A 22678-nucleotide genomic window follows, 5' to 3' on the forward strand; every position below is an offset into this window, starting at 1 on the left:
AAAAAATAAGTGATATGAATGAGAATAAAAACTGGTCTGCTTAATGAAAAGAATGCTGGAATGGCAAGGAGGAAGAAGGGTGGGGATGAAGAGAAAGATGACGGAGATGGTGAGATGTATGGCAAGGATGAGATGAAATGAAGGGAATTAGAGTAAAAAGTGATCGGGTAAAGGAAATGTTAAAGATGAGTGTTGGGGATAAGGTGGTGGAGGAGGAAGGAAGGTTGAGGTGAAGAGACTGAAGATGATAATGAGAAGGAAGAAGGGAATATTTATCATCCAGTCCTTCCTTCTTTCATATTTTCTATCTTCCTTTCTTTCTTCTTTCTTTTTGCCCCATCAGGAGCAAAAGGGCTTGGGCTAGTTTACTCACTTCCAGCATTAAAGGAGAGGGTGACCAGGCTCCCTAGCCCCTGAGTGACATTATGGTAACAAAAAAGCACAAGACCACTAAGATGTAAACCCCTACAGGCCCCATCTGGTTGTAACGCCTTAACCCAGCAGACCTCCAGGCGTCATTGGTCATGGTTACCACCCAGCTTAGTAGGAAACGATATGATGTGAATATGAAGTAGAATAAATAGTGTGAATGTGAAGGAGAATAATTGGTGTGAATATGAAGGAGAAAAAATGGTATGAATATGGAGAATAAATGGTGTTAATATGAAGGGGAATAAATGGTGCGAATATGAAGGAGAATAAATGATGTGAATATGAAGGAGAATAAATGGTGCAAATATGAAGGAGCATAAATGGTGTAAATATGGAATAGAATAAATGGTGTGAAAGTGAAGGAGAATAAAATAATGGTGTAAATATGAAGGAGACTAAATGGTATAAATATGAAAGAGAATAAGTGGTGGGACTATAAAAAACGGAGAATATGTTGCGAATAGGGGAGTTAATCAAATGGAGGATAATAAAAAGTTTGAATAAGAAAAACAGCGTTAATAAAAGAAGGAAGTTATTTGAATATGAAGATGATGAGGATAAAATGGATTTGATATGAAGGATACGTTTGTTTAAATATGAAGATGATAAGTTATTTTAATAAGAACAACACTTGGCTAGAATAATATGAAGAGTATCTTGAGATGAGGTAGAGTGAAGGAATGTAGAAGAATAAATGAATAAAGAGTATGAATGAGAGTAAGGTGTGTGTGAGTCAGACAGTGGAACGTTGGGGAGAAGGAGTGGGACAAAAAGCATGAGAATTCTGCATCCATCATGTAAGAGAACGTGACATTTGTTACTCCAAGTTTCCACCTTCCTCGACAGTCACTTCCGTTGTCCCTGCCTCCTACCTGACTCTTCTCCCCCTCCCCCTTCCTTCTTCCTTCTCCCTCTCAGTCACACCTGCTCTGCCCCTCCCCCTCTTTCCCTTCCTCATATCCTCCTCATCCCCCTTCCCTTCCTTACATCCAGCTTCCCGTGTTAACAGTTCTCACATCTGCCCTTCCCCTCTATTTCCCCTCCCTCTCCCATCTTCCCCTTTTATTCTTTGTCAGATTTGCTCTTTTCCCGTTCCCGTCGTCGCACATCTTTTCCCTTCCCAAGCCCTCCCTTGCACCTTCTCTTCTGCCATTTATCTTTCTCACTTCTTCTTCCCTCCCATTTCCCTTCCTTCTCACCTCTTCCTCCCCTACTTTTTCTCTTTTCCCTTCTCAGATTTCATTTTCTTTTCATCTCTGTCCTCCCACTTCATCTGGCCCTTCACATTCCTTCTTCCTTCTCTCGCTGCTTCATTTTCCTTCATCATTCCCTCCTGCTTATTCTGTCCCTTTTCGTAATCATTTCCCTTATCCCACCCTTTATCCTTTCATCCCACTCTGTATCCGTTTTTCCCTTCCCCCTTTTCCCTGTTCTCCTATTTTCTTTCATTCCATCTTTCCCTTGTCTCTCTCTCTTCTTACATCAATACACAAGTCTCCCCTTTCTCTCCTCCTCTCCTTCCCCCAGCTCCTTCCATCCCCCCCTCTCCGACCTTCCTCACCTGTACTTCCCCTCCCCACCGGAACTTGATCGGGTTGTGGAATGTCTCCTCCCCGACCAGAATAAATGGGATCGAACTCCACATCAGGCGGACTCAACCAGCGGAACGAGGGCTATATGTGACACTCGGGCTATGTGACACTCAAGCTATATGTGACACGGGCTATATGTGACACGGGCTATATGTGACAATCGGGCAATATGCGACACATGTCCTGTTTGTGACACGGGCTATATGTGACACGGGCTATGTGACACCCTGGCTATGTGTGACACGGGCTATATGACACTGGAGATGTACGTGACACTCGGGCAATGTGACACTCAAGCTAAGGTCCAAGGAAGATAGGTTGCCGTTTGAGGAATTAGCAGATGTTGGGTGATATATTAGTCTGTCGTTCATTGTTGGTATCATCCAGCAACTTCAGTGAGCTTTTCCCAAAACTGTGTGTAAGCGCAATGTTGGTAGATGGATTAGTTAGTGTGTGTGTGTGTGTGTGTGTGTGTGTGTGTGAGAGAGAGAGAGAGAGAGAGAGAGAGAGAGATGAGTAACCATCTGAGGAGCATGTAACTTCCTTTTCGAGAAACTTGAGTTGAATCTGTATCAGGACTGGGTACCGTTTGCTGGGATACTGTCGAAGATGCAGGTAACTCCCTTCATGTATCAGAATTGTTTCGGTAAATGAGCTTTGATACCATGTAGGATGATGATAACTAAACTCATTCCTCTCTTCCGAAACCTTACTTGTATCGTTAATTGACAGAGCCCGATTCGTGTGAGTTAGGTTACCGCCGAGGATGGTAACTCTCTCTTCAAACACCTGAGTGGTATCGGTAATTGGGTAGGTCACCGTCCACCTGTTCAAGATTTGCGTCGTCATGATAAGGTGGGATGCAGAGATGATAGCAGCGCCAGGGGTGTAATTCTTCAGGTGTAGCATCAACGCATGGCCGTGACAGGAATAATACATGGGAATGGGGACGCCGGGCTCAAGCCTTCGTGAAGCTGTGTCGACCTCCTTGCCCTGCCTCCTGATTGTCGTATACGTATTCTTGCTGGGTTTGGTCCCTCTTTAATTACATCTTTCTTGCAATGTACCTTGTAATTACTTCTTCCCTTGCAATGTACCTCTTAAATTACTTCTTCCCTTGCGGTTAGCTGTGCGTTTTCCAACATAGTAGCCTCCTGTGTAATATATATAACATTCTAATAGCGACTCAGTTTACATAATATTCACAAGAAAAATCATATGTAGTAGTAATGGTATTTTCTTGTATGTGATATATGTAAACTATGTCGATATTAAACAGACTCAAAATGACAAACAAAAAAAATTTCACGTGTAATCGGCATAATAAATGAGGTGCATGGAAGTCTTTTGAGAATCCTGAGCAGCATGTGTGTGTGTGTGTGTGTGTGTATGAGAGAGAGAGAGAGAGAGAGAGAGAGAGAGAGAGAGAGAGAAAGAGAGAGAGAGAGACATTGACTTTTTTTTTTTTTATTTCTGGCCACCAAATGGAGTCATCTGCAACACAAGAATCGGTGGAGACTCGTAATGTAAAGGCATAAGAACCTCATCAACACAGTGCAGTCTTCTTTAATTTCGGCTACGTGAAATGACGACTTTATTCATTTTAAGGAGGGCCTTTCGTAATGAGTGGGCTCTAAAATACTTAAGCCCTTTTCACTAAAAGAACGTCTTTTTCAGTGTACTTTTTTGTCGTCAACAGATGATGTCATTCATACTGCAGGCATTTCTCATAGAGCAGGTGCTGTTATCGATGTAGTTTGCATAAATCACCTTCAAGATAATGTTAAAATCTTACTCGCAGGGGCCTCCCAGGTTCATGGGAATACTATGTGTGTGTGTGTGTGTGTGTGTGTGTGTGTGTGTGTGTGTGTTGGTTGGTTGGTTGTTGGTTATTTGGTGTGTGAATTTTGTGTATCAGGGAAGAGGAGGTGCACGGTTTAACTCTAGCCATTTGTCTTGACACGCGAGATTACGCTCTACCCGACACAGCTCAATTACTCACCCAGGCGTTCACTCACATTCTAATTGAGATGAGTCGCATTGTATTCCCTTTCTCCACTCCTGTCACTGCTATTTCTTCTTTATATTATTATTGCTACCGACAACTTTCTTGGTGTAACTGAGCTGATACTTATTTGTTTATTTGTGGTTTATGAATGTCCACCGCAGGGAAGAGATGAAATTACCTAACATACGCCTTCGTTGACTGAGAACCTGCGTCATGCCAGGGTAACCTTCAGCTGGCATAAACCCTAAAACAGCTATACTTGAAAACTGGCCTGTGATTGTCTTGTGAAACGCTGCTTTATTTAAAACAGTTGCACAGTTTTCAGTAAGGGTAATTTCAGATACTTTTTGCATCGCTTCATTTAGGTCGTTTCAGTCATGGTCAGACTTTCAGCGCAGTCAAGGGTCTGCAGATAAGGAATCACGTAAATGTAAATTAATGATGCCAGCTAATGGCCTACAAATTAAGGTTTAGCATTTTAAATATATCACGCCAAATGGGAGTACAGAACAACACGATCCAAGTAGAGGCCTTGACCGTGACAGCGAGGGTCTGTTGTGGGATGGTGCCTGGAGTGGCGGGAGAGATAAGTGAGGAGTGGTGTTTGGAGAGACTAGGGGGCGTTTTCTTGCGGTCGCCTTTGATCATCTCCGGGATTAGGCTTCTGGCAGTAGATAGATAGCATTGTTTACATTTTGTTGTGAGCTTGGTCTTTAATTTCTCTTCATTGTGTGTGTGTGTGTGTGTGTGTGTGTGTGTGTGTGTGTGTGTGTGTGTGTGTGTGTGTGTGTGTGTGTGTGTGTGTGTGTGTGTTTTAGCCATGTCCACTGTGTTCCGCCTTGTTTTCCATTGCTTTTCTTTATCTGTACTACAGTTTTATCATTCGCCTTCTTTCACCTCCCCCCCCCCCATCGTGTTCTGTATTTAGTATAAATTCTTTGCAAAACTTTTTCTCTGTATCATTTCTTTTTTATGTACCATTGTTTGTATCTTCACTCTACTACTTGTAACCATTTTCCTTTGTATTTGGTTTATAATTTCTTGCCAGGTCGTTTCTGTATCTTCGTTTTACTGTTTTATCCACTGTTTTGCATTTTCTTTCGGCTTATCATTTTTCGGTTTCTCTCCTCATATATTTCTGTTCAGTTTCATGTAATCCACCCAGCTTTGTATCTTCTGTAATTTACTTTCAAACCTTTGCATTCTCTCCCGATTGCTCTATATTCTCTCTTTAATATATCCTCTCTCTCTCTCTCTCTCTCTCTCTCTCTCTCTCTCTCTCATTCAGTTTTGCGTGTGGACTAACTTTCCTTCATCTTTCTTTCACTCTTTCTGTTCACCTACTTCTTATTCACTCTGTTTTGCATCCTCATTCCCCTTTAGTTTTTTGCCATCTCTGCTACTTTTTATTAACTTTTTTTCTTCCTCTTTTTGCGCATTTGGTGTCTAATTTGCTTTCACCTCTGTTTCTGTGCTCTACGATCCTTAGCATGTAATTACCACTATGCAGCCCAGGGGAATTCCTTTTTTTTCTTTTTTTTCTTTTTTCAGTAATTCCTGCCACACAAAAAAGTCATACCTACCTGCATGCCGACTCGAACGGACCTCCCAAGTGCAAGGAGAGAGAGAGAGAGAGAGAGAGAGAGAGAGATGGCATGCTAATGTTTTGTACGTTTCCTCATATTCATTCGCTTTTCGGAGGCGGTATGCATCACCAGCATCAACCAATAACAGTCTGTGTGTTCTTCAGCGGAAAGTTTCTGGGCATATTTCACACATTTTTGGCTGTAAATATTGATTTACTTCCATGATGTCCAATGCTTACACTCAGTACCATGATCATTTGTGTTCATTGCAACAAAACATAAACCGAGAAAGAGACCGGGAGTGATTGTTCATAATGGGAACGAACTACATTATATACATTAATGTAGTATCGTCATTTCTCTGCCCTGCTTTTTTTTTTTTTTTTTTTTTCGCAGATTCGCAAGATCTGTTTAGATCAGTACAGATCGTTTCAGGTCATGTGTGCGGTTATGTATGCTGAAAGTCAACCCTCTTGGCACAAGGATTTTCTAGATGTGAATAAAGAAGTAAAAGAAGAAGAAGGCAAAGGAATAGGAGAAAACTTTCTGATATTCACAATGATCACCAGATTAGTCTACCATAATAAATGAGGCGCTCGTTACACAGAGTTAATCAGGCTCAGACGCCATGTACAGAGTCGTAGTTCGATTACTCTAGTAATTGCCGAGAAATTGATTGCTCAGTGGGGAGCGGTAAGTGCATGGATGGGAGGAGAGTGGACGAGATAGACGGGCATGGTGGTGGGTGGGGAGGTAGGATATGGCATACTTTGCCGCCCACACAAGCGTCCCTTAACTTTCTCCCTGTCCCTTGGAGAGGAGGATGGTCAGCTGAAGAAGAGCAGCTTCAGCCTGCAGTCCACTGGGTTCATATAAATGAAGCTGCTGCTGCTGCTGCTCAAACCCAAGATGATGCGGTGTGTAGAATGGGATAGGAGTGGTGAAAGTCAAAATCAAAGTACCTTCAAGCAGAACAAGAAGGTAAGCCCGCGTCGCTCTCATGTGCCTGGTTTCATTCGATTCATGTAATAGAATGGCCCATAAGGAGAAACTCGCCTGATGGTATCTAATGTGTTTTTGGAACAGCTCAGTTTGCTGGTGTGGGTGTGAATATGGCAGTGGGACTGGCAAATGAAAAACAAAATTAAACAGGACTGACACTTGTATTTCTGAATGAGCCGTCCCTACAACGCACGAGACTTCACCCTGCGGAGTGGAAGAGAAGCGTTTTAAATATACTGTATATAGGCCACCCTGTATATAAAAACAATGTACTAAACTGGTGAGAAGAAACTGTCTTGTACTAACGATAGCCTTTTCTTTGCTAGCGGTGGAAAGAAAAAAAGAAAAAAAGGGGTGACGGGGCTATTCAGGCGTTGTTGAGTAGGGTGTATTGTTTTGACTTTTATTGTCCCCTTTCTTTGTGTTCCGCTAACGATGGCCTTTTCTGCGGCGCGGGCTAAAGAAATGTGAATAGGCGTAAACTGAGAGGGTTTTGTGTGTGTGTGTGTGTGTGTGTGTGTGTGTGAGAGAGAGAGAGAGAGAGAGAGAGAGAGAGAGAGAGAGAGAGAGAGAGTGATGGTTGTAAGAGCTATTGTTTTTGTGTTTACAGTTTGTTTTTGATACCCGTTTCACCCCCCCTTTTTTTTTTTTTGAGAGAGAGCGAGAGAGAGAGAGAGAGAGAGAGAGAGAGAGAGCGTGGGGAGTGGAAGGCGTGAAAAAAAGTGTTTTCCTTCGATTTGAGTGAATTTTCCAGGATGATTTTAAATATATTAACCCTTCCACTACTAAGGGCTTTATAAAGTTTGTCTGGCGGTGAATTAAGTAGGATTTATACAGATAAGGAGAGATAGATAGATAGATAGGTAGATAGATAGAACATGGATGGATGGATGGATAGGTATGTAGAAAATGGATACATGGAGAGAGAGAGAGAGAGAGAGAGAGAGAGAGAGAGAGAGAGAATTCAAGGAACTGTTGTAGATTGTTTCCAACTCTGTCTTTAAGAGATGTCTATCCTAAACTGAATGAAATAATCCTGGAATAGCAAGAGTGAAATAACTATTCATACCGAAGGCGTTAGCGCTTTATAGGTAAAACACACACACACACACACACACACACACACACACACACACACACACACACACACACACACACACACACACACACACACACACACACACACACACATTTCTGACTGGCTGTGGGAGGGAGAGAGGGAGGCCGCCTGCAGTACCACCCTTTTGTTATTGTAATATTCAGAACCCAAAGCATGTGACTTCGTAGGGATCAGTGGAACTCTTCTTTGCTTTCATTCCTACACTTTTGTTCCTGTGTTGAACGTCTTAGTTTTCTCCGGTCAGTTTTCTTTCCCACTTCCCTCCTTAGCCCTGTTGATATCCTCTCCCTCCTCCCCGTCTCTGCTTGTCCGTCTCCTCCCTCCTACCTCCTCCCCTCATCCTCACCCATGACCTTGCCCTGCATCACCATACCAGTCACCTTCCACCCCTCCATCCCTCTACCTCCTGCCGTCCCTTCTCCCCCCCTCCCCCTTCATTCTTCCCCCCTTCTTACCACCCCTCCTTTCTTCTTTCCCCCTTCCTGCCTTCCCCCTACCTCCTTATTTTAGGACTTGTGACCTCAAATGACTAGTGGCCACCCTCCTCTTCACGTACCTCTTCCATTTCTCTCCCCAACGCCCCTCTTTTACGTCCCTCTCTTCCCTACTTCCTTGTTGCCTAACGTCTTCTCTTTCTACCCCCTTTTTCTTTCTTCTACCTCCCACTCTTCCCCCCACACAATCCACTTATGTCTCCACTTTCCCTTTTTTTCCTCCCCCACGTTCTTCTTTTACTTTCCTCTCTCCCACATACCATCTTATCACCCCACTTCTTCCCTTGCTCTCTCCGAGCGTCCTTCTTCTACCTTCCTTCTCCCCCCCTCTCCTTCAGCACCTCCTTGTCACTCTTCTTCATCTCCTCTGCTCCATTTTCATATCTAGCACACCCATCGTTCACCTCTTCCGTACCCCCTCCCATTTTCCTTCTCCACCCACCGCCAGTCTCCTCCCACTCGTATTATATACTGCTGCATATTCCTTTACCTCCACGTCAGTACCCCCTCTTTGAGTCTTTTGTTCTTCCTTTTCCCTCTCCCATTTTCCTTCAAGCCCTTTTCCTTCCAGTCACATTTTGTTATATTTTTCCCTAACTTAAAGTACTGTTTCCTCTTCACACACCTCTCCGCCTCGCACTCCCTCCCTCGTTCCATCACCTTCCACTGTGCTTCTCCACCCAGTGCCAACCTCCCCCCACTCGCAGCTTTATATTTTTTTTATATTTCCACTTTTATTTCCCTGTAGTCAGTCATCCAAATAACTCCATTTCCCTTATTTTGTGTCTCTTGTGAGTCTCTTCCCTTACCCTCCTGCTCCTTTTCGTCTTTCACTTATGCCCAGTAATCGAAATCACTTATTTTTTCAGAGCCTGTTTCACTCTTTGATTCCCTTCTTTTATACCCTCTTCCTCCCCCCTCCCCAACTCGCGTCTTTCACCTTTGCCCTCTCCCCGTTCCGAATTCTCGTTTCCCTCCCTCTTCCCCCACCTCCCCACTACCCTGCCCTCTCCCCCTCCACCTGCCCCCCTTCTGTTGTCTTCCACTACTCCACCCAGCTTACTTCACCGCCCACCCACCACCCTACCAAACACTGCCCTGCCCAGACCACCCTCCTGCTTCCTTCAATCTTCCACTCCTCCTCCACTCAGCCTCCGATTTTTCCTGTTTCCTTTCTAATGCTGTTCTCCCTCCCAGCTTGAAACCCGTTCCTTCCACCTGTTACTCCTTTCTCCTCTCTAATCAGATCATTTCGTATTCCTTCAGTTTACTTCTTCCTTCATTTAACTTTTGATCCTCCTTACCGCTTTCCTCGTGCTCTTACACTTCTTTAACTGTTTTTGCATTCATTAATTTCCATCTACCTTCCCTCCTTGTTTACCAACCCACCGATCTTTTTCTAACCAGACCAACCACTGTATCCTTCAGCTCACCTTCCCTAACTCCCTCGTTTGAGTTTTGCTCCTCCCCATCCCCTTCCTACTGTTATTACTCTACTTTAATTCTTTCCACTCATTACCTGCCTTCCGCTCCTCCTTCTCGTTTACCAATGTTCTTTTTCTAACCAGATCAACCCATGCTTCCTTTGATTTTCCTTCTTTCCCTCCTCCGCGCAACCTTGGATCCTTGCTATCTCCTTCCTCATGTTTCATTTTGTTCTTCTGCCCATTCTTTACAAGTATCCTCTCACCCTTCTTTACCAAACCACTTAACTTTCTAAGCAGACCACCACTGTTTCCGTTTTATCTTCTTTCCCTCCCTCTTTTACTGAACCCCTGATCGTCCTTGTCTCTTTCTTCATGCTGTTTCTCTGCCTTCCTTCATTCATTTCCTTTTTACCAAACCATGTATTTATTTCTACCCCTCACCCTTTCACCTGCCTATCCAATACATCCCTTATCTCTTGCAGTCATATCTACTCTTTATATGCTCTGGGCATTTTTTGTTTTCACTCACGCTGTTCTTGTCTGTTACACATCCACCTACCTAAACCAACGCCCACCCACAACCCTACATCGCCCTGCCCAGCCCGCCCACTCCTGTAATCATCTTTTTCTTTCTGCCTTCCATACTCACTAAACCTTCGCTCCACTGAGTCTCTTTCCTTATATTCTCCACCTTCCACTTCGCTTCCCTTCTACCTACTGTCTTTTCCATTACAAACCCTCCTCCCACTGCCTTCCTCCTTCCTCCCATTTCTTAGCTTTTCCCACCCACTAACTCGCTTCCTCTGTATCTCACCTTCCACCCACTGCCTCATAACCCCCACCTTTCTTTCTAGTCCTTATGTTCCTCGTCTCCCATCCCTCTTTCTCTGCCACCTCCCCATCCGTCCGTCTCTTCGTATCTCCCATCCATCTTCCTCTTCCTCCCCTCCACCCGTCTCCCTCTTCTTCCCTTCCATCTTTCTTCCTGTATTTTCCACATCTTCACTCCCTCATTTCCATCTCTATTTCTCCTCCTCTGTCTTATTATTTTCATCTTCATATCTCCCATTTTTTTTTTCTTCCTGCTCCCACTTCCCTTTCTTCATACATCGTCCTTCCTCACCGACCTTTGCACTCCTTGATTTTCGTTCGCGTGGTAAAAACTTAATTATAACCTCATTATATTCACGACACGTCTCTCTGTATCATCTATTAATATTCGCATAGATTTTTGGTCTCTTCACTTTTCTTTCCCTTTGTGTATTTTTCTTTTTGCTTTATGTGGCGTCAACTGTATTTTACCCTTGTCTTTTTGTTTTTGATGTTGTTAACCATTTTCTTCTCAGCCTTTCGTATGTTTGAATTTTGTTTTAGCGAATTTTATCTTTAATTTGCCTTTTGTATTCCGCGTTGACTAACAGTTCAATTCATTACACTTTAATATCTTTTTGTTCAAACCCTTTTAGCATTATTGTTTTGTTAAATATTTTCAGTTGCTATTATAGCTTTGCTTCTTTTGGGTTTGCTTATTATTTGTAATTATACTGTACCTGCGCTCGAGAAGCAAGAGCGGGTGCTATGTTTTGATGAGCGCGGGCTTCTGTGTATGTGTGTGTGTGTGTGTGTGTGTGTGTGTGTGTGTGTGTGTGTGTGTGTTTTAAGAAAGTAACTAAATTTCAACCCGATTTTAGCCATATTAGGTGGAAGGTTTGAGGGTCAGCCAATGAGCAATCCTATGGGTGTTTAGAACTGTAGGTTAAAAGTCAAGGTCACAGGACTGGGTCAGATATTTAACCTTGCAAAATCAGCTTGGAATATTTGTCCTAATTACACCAAACTTAGGCCTTTTGGGAGTAAGGCAGGAATGAATGATTCGGTTTCGTGAACAGTAAGTCATCGTTCAGGGTCCTGTGTAGACAAAATTTGTGGTAGTGTTGAGGAAAGTCAAGAATGAGAGGATTGCGTTCCAAGAGCAATCAGTCAAAGGTCAGTGTTACCATCAGAGGTCAGATGCAAAGGTCACAGGTCAAAACCAGCTAAAGCAGTTTTGATCTGATTTCAGACAAACTTGCTGGAAGTGTTAAGGATCAAGCAAGAACGAAGGTATTCAATTTTTAGAACAATCATTCCAAGTCATGTCACAAAGCAAGGCCAATTTCGGTCCATGCTTTGTGTGTGAGAGCGAAGTAACTAAAATAGTTTTGGTCTGATTTGACGATTACTCAAGTTTATGACAATTTCCATTTTAGAATAATAAATTAAAAGTAAAGGTCATTTGGCAAGATCATATTAAACAATTATTGTCCGATGTGTGCGGTACTCACATATGTGAAAAGTATCAGGTTAAAACAAGGACAAAGATATTTAGTTTAGGAACGGTCAAAGGTCGAGGTCACAAGGTATGATCAGAGGTCAGGGTCACTGATCAAAAGTTAATTCAGATAATTTTGATCTTATTTGAGCCAAGCATGGTAGAAGGGTTACGAGTGGAGCAAGAATGAAGTGTTTCGATTTTGAGAGTAATCGATCGCAGGTCAAGGTCACAGGGCAAAGTTGAATAATTGGTCCTTAGACGAGTTGATGGGCGTGGTTTATGACCTGTCTGAGTGGTCCATCCTGTTTTTATTTAAACATTCTTTCTTTTGAAAGAGTAGTCAGTTTCTTTATATGATTTAATTCCCAGTTCACTAATATCTATTTCCTTATAATGTGCGGAATTTTTACCAAATCGAAATATTTCATCCCATTTTACGCCGTTATTATTCCGTTTTGACGTTTCTTACTTTGCTGTTTATATATGCAGTGTATGTATATGTATATATATATATATATATATATATATATATATATATATATATATATATATATATATATATATATATATATATACAATTACTTAAGTATCATGTTATATTTTCTCATTTCCACGAACTGCACACACACATGTATATATATATATATATATATATATATACAATTACTTAAGTATCATGTTATATTTTCTCATTTCCACGAACTGCACACACACATGTATATACACACACACACACACATATATATATATATATATATATATATATATATATATATATATATATATATATATATATATATATATATATATATACAATTACTTAAGTATCATGTTATATTTTCTCATTTCCACGAACTGCACACACACACACACACACACACACACACACACACACACACACACACACACACACACACACACACACACACACACACACACACACACCATTTCATAATTATTTCCTTATTGTGTTTTAGTATTTTTTCCGCTTTTCCCCCTTTATTTTACTTCTTCTGAATTGATGATCTTATTTTGTGGGTTTTGTTGTTCCACCCTGACATGGCATTTCGTACCCATTCCCTCTTTTGCTTTTAATATTGATATTCTGTTTTTACACCCGCGTTCACAGAGCGACAGCGGGAGTTATGTTTTGTTTGGCATTTTGTGTGTGTGTGTGTATGGGTGGGTGGGTGTGGGTGTGAACAAAATGACTCAAAATACTTTATCGGATTTTAGTCTAAATTCCTTTAATTAAGAAATTTGTATATTACTGTAATTTTTCCTGTTATCTCGTGTCATTTTACTTTGTACTGTTTACCATTTCCACATAGTTTTTTTTTTTTTTTTTTAATACTTCCCATGTTTATTCTTGGTTTTATTCACTTCCGTTTTGCCATCCTCACAAGTTTTATCTGCATAATTTATGTTTTGAAAATTGTTTATCTAATTTTTGCGATTGCTGTTATATCACCCTGGTCGGCATTTGGTACCCGTGGCCTTTTTTAATGTGAGGATTTATTTATTTTTTTTTTTTCGAAATTAACATTTTGTACTTTTTATTTCTTTTTTTTTCCATTTAGGATTTTTTTTTTTTACATGTTTGTATTTCTATCCAGTTTCCTATATTCTTTATTCTTTCTCTTTCCAGACTGTTTCCCTTTTTGGTACTGCTCCATTTTTTTATTTTCAAGTATCAATTTTTATTTGGCTTTATTACACTCGTGCTTGCGGAGCGAGCTTGTGTGTGTGTGTGTGTGTGTGTGTGTGTGTGTGTGTGTGTGTGTGTGTGTGTGTGTGTGTGGTCAGTAACTCGTATAGTTTTAATTCAGTTTCAACCAGTCTTGGTGAAAGGGTTGACGGTGAACCAGTGAGATGTTCTGTTGTTTTTTAGAACAGTGGGTTGAAGGTATGTCATATGTCAATGTCAAACTTTGATTTTGGAACAGCAACTTAAGAAGCTTTTAGCCAAAATAAACCAAAGCTGGGGAAATTATTTAGGGTACCTAGGGCAAGAATGAAGTGCTTCGGTTTTGAGAATAGTCTTTCAGAAATCTAGGTCACATGGCAGGTTCAAAATTTGGCCCATGTATCTGTATGTGAACAAAGTAACTAAAGCAGTTATGATTGTTTCCGGTCAATCTTGATTAATGGAGTTAGGTTCCCCTGTTGGGTAGAGGTCCCATGGCAAGGTATAATTAATCTTCTTATCCGATTGAGATCAGACTCTGTGGAAAAAAATGAGGATAAGGCAGGAATGAAGAGATACGATTTTGAGAGCAATCAGTGAAAGACTAAGATCACAGTTAAAGTTCAAATGCTTGGGTCACAGGACTAGGTCAATTCAGACAGTTGTGATCATGATTTGGACCAAACTTGGTGGAACGCTTGAGAGTAAGGCAAGAACAAAGGAATTCAGTTTTTAGAACAAAGTCATAGGTCAAGATAACAGGCCAGGGTCAAAGTTCGACTCGTGTGTCTGTGTAAAAAAATTAACTGAAACTATTTTGATCTGATTTGGATCACACTTGGTAGATGGGTTGAGGATCATCCAAGGCTTTGATCAGTTGTTTTTTAGAATAATAGATCAAAGGTCAAGATCACATCCCATGGTCAGCCTAATGCAGTTGTTACCCAATTTAGACTAAATAATGTGGAAGAGTTCAGGTTAAGATATGTATAAGGAGATACGATACTACGAAGTCAAACTTTGTGGTAGGGTTAAGGGTTAGGCAAAAATGAAGTAGGCATATTCGATTTTGAGAGTAATCAGTCAGAGGTTAGGGTCACTGGGATAAGTCATATATTCGGTCCATAGATCAGTTGATGGGCGCGGGTGTTGCACAGTATGATAGCTTTTTTGTTTTTATTTTTTCTTGTCCCATCAGAATTGTTGATCTCATTTTAGTGTGTCACAGTTCCATCCGTGTTGGAATTACGTGTCCATACCCTTTTTATTTTTTTATTTTTTTCCCCCGCTTCATTTTTTCACATTTGATTTCATCCATTTCTTCTTTTTTTGTTATTCTTTTCATTATTTCTCCGTTTTATGTTTATAATATATATATATATATATCTTTACATTTCTCACCGATGTACGTTTCAATGTTTCCACACTGTATTTTATTATTACCTCGTCTTTTGCTTCTTATATTTTTGCCCCATCAGAATTGTTGATCTCATTTTTGCTGGTGCTATTATTCCACCCTGACCTGGCATTTCGTACCCCTGCCCTTCCCCCGTTCCCCCCCCCCCCTCCCCGACACATGGGTGTTGCCCGATACTGAGTAGTCTGGTTTTATCCCCCCCCCCTCTCTCTCTCTCTCTCTCTCTCTCTCTCTCTCTCTCTCTCTCTCTTTCCGACAAAGAGAGTATGTGTTCACCCCCGATTGTTTGCTTGTTTGTTAGTTTGTCTGTTATCCGTATTACTCAAAAACCAAAAGAGAGATTTGGACCAAATTTGGCGGGTAAATAGTCCATGTCCCAAGGAACAATCGATAAGCTTTTGGAACCGATCCAGATAATATTACAGATTCTGGATCCGGAAAACATTATTGTGAAACCCTAATCGTTGATGAAAAAAAATTAATCCATGATGAAGAGTGCGTTGGAATTACTTTACCTTTGTTGGAGAGATGCGCTCCACTGAGTGTCCCTCTAGTTTCTGTTCCAATTCTTTTCATATTCTCTCTCTCTCTCTCTCTCTCTCTCTCTCTCTCTCTCTCTCTCTCATTTTCTATTCCTTTTCCTTTTATGTTGTATCTATCACTCGCATCATTGTTTTTTCCTCCACCCCCTTCTACATCACTCCACCTCCACTCACCTTCCTCACTCTCTCTCATCTCTACCTGGCTATCTGCATATACTGATGAATATTCCAGGCGTGATTGATATTTTCCCCTCTCTTTCGTACATGCACCCCGAGATTTGCGTTTGGCGTTCGCGCAGATGGAATACCGTAAACGCGCAGGCAAGCTTCTTCGACGAACTTGCATCTGGTGGTTTGTGGGTTTATAGATTTTCATTCATCGTCATACATGACCTCCTGAATGTTTTTATCACCACAACGTAAGCCTTTGAGCTGGTTACGTCTTTTTTATTTGTTCTTGCTGGTTTGGGACGATTTTATTTTAGCTTAAGAACGACTACCCAAACTGAAGGGGTTTAATGAAGGCCTTATACACTTCCTTCAGGTGTGAAAGTATATCCTAAGCTTAATAAAGTCGTTTTAGGGAAGCAAAAATAAAACGGAAAATATCTTATCGGACTGACAGTGGTTAACTATACCATCTCATCCAGCACTGTTATACCACCTTACCATAATCCTACCACCTCACCCTGCACCGTAGCCTACCACCTCAAAAACTGCTGCATTATACCTCCTCACCTTAATCATTCCACCTTATCTGACACATATACCGCCATTAAAAGTACTAAATACTCCATCTAACCCTCATCACATCAGCTCTAAAACTTCTGCTTTATACCGTCTCATCTTAATCCATGACCTTATCCAACACGTAGCCTGTCATCCCTAAAAATACTGCATTATACTACATCTCCTGCCATGCCGTCTCACTCAATCATTCGGTAAATCCAGTAAAAGTGCATTTAATCAGTAACAGCGCTGCCGAGATTTATTTAAAGGGCATCCATGGTCGATGATCCTGTGTACCTACAATCTGAATTTGAAACAGCATCCCATGAAAGCGTAACGAGGAGTCCCATAATATATCAGTCAGAATTTTCCTTTTAATTTCTAGCGTTCTTCAACGTCTCGTCCCATTTTTTCCACCCATCCTTCCCTCCCATCAAATAAAATAATTTAAACTCGAAATCCCATACAGACAAGTTGATGGAATTTCTCAAACGGGCAATGGGATACCATGAACGCGCAAATGGTGTTCTTTGCGCAGGTAATTTTTTAAGCACCCCGGTGGCATTCGTTTGATCTGAAACGAGGATTCCATTGAGGGGTAGCTGTGATTCCTTAAACGCACAGCTGGGATTCTTTAAACGCACATCTACGATTCAGTAGACGCGCAGCTTAGATTCCAACAAAAAATAGATGGGGTTCCCTAAAGGCACTGCTTGGATCCCGTGAAAGCTCATTCAGGGTTCCCTAAAAGCATAATGGGTAGCCTATTCCTTAAACGCGCAGCTGGGTTTCCTTGAGCGTGCAGCTGGGATTCCTTAAACGCGCAGCTGGGATTCCTTAAACTCGCAGCAGAGGTTCCTTCAACGCGCAGCTGAGATTCACTAAAAGCGCCGTTGGGATCCCATAAACACGCAAATGTGGCTTCAGTAATGCACGTGACCGCTCGATATCTGCTTGGTTTTCTGGATCGCGAAAAACCTGAATAGAATTGTCCAGAGAAATCCAGTGCCCGCCCGCCTTAAGACTGTGCTTCCAGCATCCAGATATTGCTCGGGGTCGCAGTCAAAATCTCAGGAATGCGCAACCAGAAAAGATGTGATAGCACCTTTGAAGGGCCGTCTCTCTCTCTCTCTCTCTCTCTCTCTCTCTCTCTCTCTCAACTCTTCCATCCTACCTACAACTCCTCCTCCCCCTCCTTTCCATCCCTCTTTCCCATCCCCCATCCATCTCCTCCTCCGTATAAGATCGCGCAGCCAGAAAGAAATCCAGTGATCGCGCCGCCCCGTACTTGGCCCCTCTGGATTATTCAGTCGCCGGGCCCAATCTCGCGATCAGTTGCATCTTAGCCGGGGTCGCCCAGCTTGGAGATTTTGCTGATATTTACTGCTGTTGTATATCATCTTTGGGGAGAAGGCCGGGGAAGGGAGGTTTGAGCGGAGAGGGAGGGAAGGAGGGAGCGAGGGAGGGAAGGACCTTTGGTGGGATGGACGGGAGGGGGACGGGGAGGGGTAGGTTTGAAGGGAGGGAGGAGGAGGAAAGAGGGAAGGGAGGAGGAGGGAAGGAGAGAAGGATTAGAGTCGGGGATGTTAGAAGAACAGATGATAAAATAAGTTATATAGGAATTACACACAAGTAAAAGGTCACAGCCTATAAGCAGGTTACCCGCTTAGGAACATGGAAACACCTACGAAACATAAATAATTGGAGGACAGGTGATCTATACCTAAGTTATTTTCATAAACTAATTAATTAAGATTAGATTGTTGGTGGCTGGAAGGAAGAGAGGGAAGGACTGAAAGGATGAGAGAGAGAGAGAGAGAGAGAGAGAGAGAGAGAGAGAGAGAGAGGGAGAGAGAGAGAAAGAACAGGAAGAATAAAGGTCAGGGAAAACAGGTATTAGTGAAGGTGGGAGAGGGAGTGGTAGGAAAGATGGAAGAGGAAGAGGGAGTAAAGAAGGAGAGGTTGAGGGAGCAGGGAGAGGGAGGGAAGAGAGAAAATGCCAAGACAATACAGTAACAGGAATGGGAAGACCAAAAAGAACATGGAAAGCGGGAAATAAGTAAGAAGAGGGGGGGGGGGTTGATGGAGAAGACGGGAAGGAGAAAACAATACAAAAAGGGGTATATAAACAGAAGACGAAACGAGCTGGTAAAAGGACAGAAACGACAAGAGAAGCTAAGGAAAGGGAGGAGAGAGAGATAGTTGAGGGAGGAAAGGAGGAGGGGGAAGTTACGGGAGAAAGCAGGAAGTGAAAAGTAGAGTACAGAGAGTGTGTAGAAACAAACGAGAGGGAGGGAGGAGGTAGGGACACAGAAAGGGTACGTATGCTATGAAAAAAGGAAAAGAGATAAAACTATGGAAGAACAGTATTAGTGGAAAAGATAAAGAGAGAGAGGGGGGGAGGGGAGTTGAAAAAAAAAAATGAGAAGTTAAAGTACAAAAAATCGATATGGTGGTAACGAAAAGGGGAAAGAAAATATAGTCTGGAAGGTAGTAGTGGAAGAGAATAAGGCTAACAGAATACAGATAGTGTAAGGGAAGAAAATGGTGAAGCATGCTTGAAATTATGCGCAAGAAGCTGTAAACAGAAACGATTCCTGGTTTCGACGTTTTGTTATATTTCTTTTCTTTTTTTTCTTCTGAATTTGTCAGAATGTTAGACGACCCCCTGTTGTGTCGTCCGGTATATTATTAGACAACAGTTGATTTGGATGAGATAGGAGAGCATTGTTTTGAAGAAAGAAAACTGGTTCAGAGAGTGACTTGGTGTGGGCGTAAGTATGATTGATATCAATGTGGGTATACAGGTGTGGGCGGGTGTATAGTTCGTATGAGCGTGGGTGTGATTGGTCTATCTATGTCTATCTATTGCCAGACGCCTCAATCCCGTTTGGGGTGGCCACAAACAAATCGCCTCCACGTCGTCCTGTCCCCCGCCATTTCACTGCCCTGCTCCCAACTCACACACCCCTCTCTCATATACCTCTCCACCCCATCCCTCCGTCTCATCCTCGGCCTCCCCCTCCCTCTTCCCCCCTCCACCTCACTCACATACACTCTCTTCGTCAGTCTTTCATCCTCCATCCTCTCCACATGGCCAAACCACCTCAGTGTGTTCCTCTTAACACTTCCTATCACATCCACATCTACACCACAACGCTTCTTTATATCCTCATTCGTCAGCCTGTATCTCCATGTGACTCCACAGGCTCCTCTCAAATAACTCATTTCCACTGCTCTCACTCTTGACTTGTGTCCTTCCAACAACGTCCAAGCTTCACTTCCATACGTTAGAGTTGGTATCACGATACTGTAATGTAGTAGCTTTTTCACTTCCATGATCACTTCCCTGTTTCTTATCACTGCTTTCAAAGAACCAGCAACTTTTCTTCCCTGCTGTACCCTTTCAAGCACTTCACCCTCCAAACCTCCATCCTTACTCATCACACTACCCAAGTACTTAAACGTACTCACATTTTCCAATTCCTCACCATCCAACCTCGCTGTACATTCACTGACTTCACCTCTCTCAAAGACCATCACTTTACTCTTCCCTACATTCACCTTTAGATTCCGTTTCTTACACACTGTCCCAAACTCATCCACCAAGCCTTGCAGCTCCCCTTCGTCTTCACTCAACAACACAGTATCATCTGCAAACAACAGTACAGGGAGTTTCCAAACACTATCCTCTCTCACCAGGGCCACTTCAACATCCACTACTTTACCTTGTACCTCTTTTATTACCCCATCCATGAACAGATTGAACAACCATGGAGACATGACACATCCATGTTTCAACCCAACCTCCAAAGAGAAAAATTCACTTAGTTCACCATCCACACGCACTGCAGCCTTAGCACCATCATACATACTCTTCACAGCATTCAACAACTTCCCATCTACTCCATATATTCTTAATACTTTCCACAATCCTTGTCTATCCACCCTGTCATATGCTTTCTCCAAATCCATGAAAGCCGCATACAACTTCTTTCCCTTCTCTAGAAACTTTTCCACTAAAGATCTAAGAATGAATATCTGATTTACACAACCTCTTCCCTTCCTAAAGCCTCCCTGTTCTTCTCCAACTAATTCCTCTGTTCTTTTTCTAACTCTGTCAATAAGTATCCTACCATACACTTTTCCTATTATACTAAGAAGACAAATGCCCCTATGATTACCACACACTTCTTTTTCCCCTTTTCCTTTGTACAAGGGAATAATTATACCTGACTTCCAATCCTCCGGGACTCTACCTTCCTCCCAGGCCAATCTGCACATCTTCCACATCCATTCTACTACTAGCTCTCCCCCATGCTTCAGCATTTCACCACACACTCCATCAATTCCTGGGGCTTTCCCCAATTTCACCTTCTTCATTGCTTCCACAACTTCTATCTTACTGATTTCTTCCTGTCTTCTCACCTCCCTCCTTCTCCCAGCCATTCCTCAGCCACTTATACTCGCATTACTTCCATCCTGTATGTTCAACAGTTCCTTAAAGTGTTCTCTCCATCTGCTCACTTTTTCTTCCTTCTCCACTAGTAATCTACCATTTTTATCTTTCACTCCCCTGCTAACCTCACTTCCACCCTGTCTTACTCTCTTCACCTCTTTCCAGAACATTTCCTAACAGTCCCTCCACTTTACACTCAAATTCCTTCCAAATTCCTCATCCACTCTCTTCTTACTCTCTCTTACTAATCTTTTCACCTCTCTCTTTCTTTCTACATGTAACTCTCTCTTCCGCCTCTCAACTTCTTCCACGCCCCTATTTCTCATCCATTCATTGTATGCTTTCTTCTTTTGTGCCACAGCCTGTCTCACCTCTTCAGTCCACCACGCTGTTCCTTGCACCCCCCTCCGTCTTCTCTTCCTCCCACACACCACATCACATGCTGCACATATTTCTTCTGTAAATATCCTGCACACACCTTCCACGTCCCCCATCTGCTCCAATTCATATTTGCCCAATCGTTCCTCCTCCACTTCTCTCTTATACTCTGCCTTTTTCTCATCCTCTTGTAACCTTTCCACTCTCCTTGCAACTACTCCTTCCTCTCGTCTTTCCCTTCTATTCCTCCATCTTGCTTGTATTCTAATTCTGGCCACCACCAAGTAGTGGTCAGAAAGTCCACTCCCCCAACCTCTATAAGCTCTTGCATCCATTACACATCTTCGCATCCTTTCATCCACACACACATAATCAATCATTGCCTTCCTTTCATTCAGTTCACCACCCACCCTTCTCATCACTCGCCATGTATACCTGTGGATCATTTTATGCCTGAAGAGGGTATTGACTATCACCAACCCCCTCCGAGCACAAATGTCCACTAACGCACTGCCATTCTCATCTATCTCAGCAGGCACACCCCACTCACCAACTATTCCATCCACCTTCACATTCCCTACTTTACCATTCATATCACCGATTAAAAACACTCTCTCATTCCTTCCAAACATTTCCATGCACACTTCCACATTTGTCCAGAACTCTTCTCTCACTTTGCTAGCACGATCTTGCGTTGGTGCATACACACACGCAATCGCCCACATTTGTATTCCAACTTTCAACTTTACCCACACAATCCTTGACCCAACTGATCCATACTGTCTTATGCTCTTCTTCCATCTTTTACTCACAACTATACATACTCCTTCCTTTGCCCTCTCATTCTCACCTACTCCTGCACATATACCCCATCCATACTCCCATTGTCTCACACTTTCCCCTACCCATTTTGTTTCAGTCATTCCACATACATCCACTTTTGCACCCTCAAGCACCTGGACAATCTCTCTTTCTTTCACCTCACATCCACTGTATGTTATGTGAGAGTATGGGAGTTATAAATGTTGTATGTGTGGGTGTGAGGGCGAGTAGAACCAAGATGATGTGAGTTTATGCATGGTATGAGAGTGAGTGTAAGTTTAGTTAATTTGAAGGTGAGTTTGATTATTGTAGATGTGGGTGTGATTTTGTATATGTGGATGTGGGAGGATTGTTAGTGTGGATGTCAGTACAATTGATGAGAATATATCGGTGTAGATGGATGTTTAGTTGGTATGATTGTGGGTGTAGTTAGTGGAGATGTAGAAGTCATTGGTGTATATGTGGGTATGGGAGTGACTGATACAGGTATTGTGGGTATATATGAGTATTGAACTGAGTTTAGGTGAAGTGAGTGTGGGTATGATTACTGTAGATGTGGGTGTGATTTATTTATGTGTGCATGTGAGAGTGAATTTGAGTAAAGTTGATGTGGGTGTGAATATGACTGGGTATAGGGGTGCGTATGTGAAGTTCAGTTGATGTATGGGT

Source organism: Coenobita brevimanus, chromosome 111, assembly GCF_032717465.1.
Source record: "Coenobita brevimanus isolate Jiangsu-jjx chromosome 111, ASM3271746v2, whole genome shotgun sequence".
NCBI classification, from domain to species: Eukaryota; Metazoa; Arthropoda; class Malacostraca; order Decapoda; family Coenobitidae; genus Coenobita; species Coenobita brevimanus.